The sequence below is a fragment of the Dipodomys spectabilis genome, unplaced genomic scaffold (assembly GCF_019054845.1).
Source record: "Dipodomys spectabilis isolate Male_0828 unplaced genomic scaffold, ASM1905484v1 ptg000355l, whole genome shotgun sequence".
Lineage (NCBI taxonomy): Eukaryota > Metazoa > Chordata > Mammalia > Rodentia > Heteromyidae > Dipodomys > Dipodomys spectabilis.
In genome coordinates this window covers 109,339-112,470 of record NW_024871032.1, presented here as the reverse complement: position 1 = coordinate 112,470, position 3,132 = coordinate 109,339, and positions in this window count along the sequence as shown.

Below are 3,132 nucleotides of genomic sequence, written 5' to 3'. Positions count from 1 at the left end.
AAATGGAACTGTAGTTCAAGTACAAAGGCTCCAGGACAGCACTCAGGTTCTGATTTCACCCTCAGGTCCAGAAAATACATACATATACACAGAGATACACAGACACACAGACGCACAGACACACAGACATACAGAGACACACACACACACACACACACACACACACACACACACACACACACACACACACAGAAAGTTAATTATGTATTAGAAAACTCAGTCATATGTCAACATTTAATGCTCACAAATGTTAACTCCCACTGATTTTCACATTCTCTTAAAAGGGACTATTTACTTGGCAGATTGTCCTGCATTTTATAAAAGAATTTATAGTCATACTTCTTTGGCAGTCACTATCACAAATTAGAATGGCAGGAGAGGGGAGGGAATGGGAAACTGTGTAGTTACTTTCCTTGTGCTCCACTGATAGTCTTATGCTTCACTATTGGAAAGACATTAGCAGGAATGAGATGTGTCTAAAATAATTTAAAACCATTGAAATGGCCACTGATCATGTATAGACTGATTAAGTACAACTTGACATATAGAGTGAAAACCACAGGTTGCTCTATCAAGTGAAAAGCAACCTATATATGATATAATTGGTAACATTTGATGTATGTATTTTATACTCATGGACATAGAAGTTTGTACATGCATGGGAACGGTTCTGGCAATATATATCTGACAATGGAATTCTTTTGGGAACGGAATATATGGTTGTGTAGATGGAGTGGGGACAAAATCTTAAATCCTAGATTAGAATTATGACATTTATATACAACCAAATCTATTTCTTTCAAAATTAAAAAAAGATGTACTAGCATATGAGATAAGAAAAATAGCACATAAATCTGTAGTAATTTTTTCTCACTTTTTGATTAGCACACATTCTTCCAAGGATTTGATTTGTATCTTTATGAGACTCATTTCCTCCATCACTCTCACACATCTACAGACTTTTCTCAAATCAATGTCAACATGCTTTGCTGTTCATTTTTACATGTATTAAAAAACTACCTATTTTGAACATGTTTTCCCACCATTGCCCTCTCTGTCCTTCTCACTTCCATTAAAACACACATATAATAGTTTTTTAGCATTCCTATATCTCATTTTAATTAAATTGCATAACAATATTATTTAAGAAATTTCACCATAAAATTTTACAAACTCATATTGAGTAATTTTAGTCATACTGATGGCCTGACTCTCCCTTTCCCCATCTAGCTTCCTCTTCAATATTCAATGGATTTCGGTGAGATACCTTTGTCATCATTGCCATGCACAGATGCCAAATAACATTTATTTATCCTTCCCTAATCCTACAAATTCCCTCAAAAATTTCCAAACATATAGACATATTCTATAAATGTATTTATATATGATTCTCTATGTGTTTACACGTTTATCTTTTAGATTGTGTATTTACATATTATAGAAAACATGTGACCTTTATCTTTCTTAATCTGGCTTAAAATCACTCAACATGATAGTCTCCATTTCTATCTATTTCCCTGCAAATAAAAACATTTCACTCATCTTAATGCATGGTGTGAAGTAGAAGGGAAAGGCCTGGCTGGGCATACACAATGGAAAGCTGGTATCATGTAGTTAACATTTAATGCCAAGTGGCCAGAAAGATTACTGGTGTTAGTGCAGATGGAGGGAAGTGAGAAACCAACGGAGCCTCCAGTATGTCCAAATGTGCCTAGAGACCTCTTCACCTGGACAAAGAAGCTGGGGTGATAAGGGAAGAAATAACCAAAAAGTTTGAGCAGGGAAAGGTGATAAGATAATTGGGACCCACATGCCACAGCAAAGCCAGGTAACATGAAGAATGGAGTTGACACAGACTGGGCAAAGTTTAGGCCACTGGGGTCTTTGACAAAGCCATTGAAGGCTATCAGATAATTATTGATTGAATATAAGATAGTGATAGAATACAAATATAGAGAGTGGAAAATTATTATTGTATTTCAGTTTCCTTGGGTACCATTGTTATATACTTTGTTTACTAAGAAATTATCATAACATTGAAAAAAGAAGATAAAATGGAAACTGGTAAATCAACTGGCTGTGAAAGTCAGGATTTCAAACATATGTTTGACTTCTAAAATCCCATACAAGTGTAACAGTCTTACAAGGGAACATGGGAAGCAGATTCTGCTTTTGTGTGTATAGAAAGCACTTCTTGAAGCCCACCAAGCTTGTCACACCAAAGACTGGGTTCTCAAATCCCATGAGGAGATATTGTCACTAGAATCTTCTACATAGGAGGCTCAATGCAAATTGTTCATTTTTGTATTGATCTTTTGCTAACTGACCTTAAAAAAGAAAAGTAAAGCCTAATTCTGTTACAAAGATAAAGATCTCCCAGCCAAGAGAAGCCAGGCTCATATTCTTTCTGGCTGCCTGGTGATTAGCCCATTGGTTGTACTTTTGTCCTTCTGATATAACACTTCTGTGAGGTGTTACCCTGCTTTGAGAAGGCAAATCCTTGTTAGAGGCATGATTAACTTTTGAGGACAAGGATACATTGGTTAACCTTTTCTTCAGTGGCATTTTAAAGACACAATGAGAGTATATGGTTCAAGACCATTCAAGGAAATATTTTTTTAACCAAGAAACCTATCTCAATCAGTATTCACTAGATGTAGTGGCATACATCTGTCATTCCAGTTTGTATGGGAGGCATAACTAGCAGGGCTACAGTCAACAGCCCAGGAAAACCTACAAGAATCTACTTAAAATTAAGTAATATTAAAAGGTCTGTCAGTTTCGTGCTTCCCTAACAAGTGTAATTTCATATGTGGCAAATCTAGGTACACTCTTCCACAGTGAATTTATAGAATGACCCAGGCTCAGGTGTGTTCTGAATTTCCACATCTTACTTTCTCAGTAGCCCCACCCATTCCACCACACACATGGGGCTGGGATGGGCAGCTTCCTCTGTTGCTGGTAGGGGTTGATGCTTTATGCAAGCAATAAATTAGTAAACATACAAACTCCCAAAGAGTATTCTGTTTTCTTTTCCACTCTGCTTCCATCCATCCAGTACTCTGCTGCTCTGCCTCTCCAAGGTTCAGAAAATGCTGGTCCCTCCTCCTGGACATTCTCACATTTGATCTA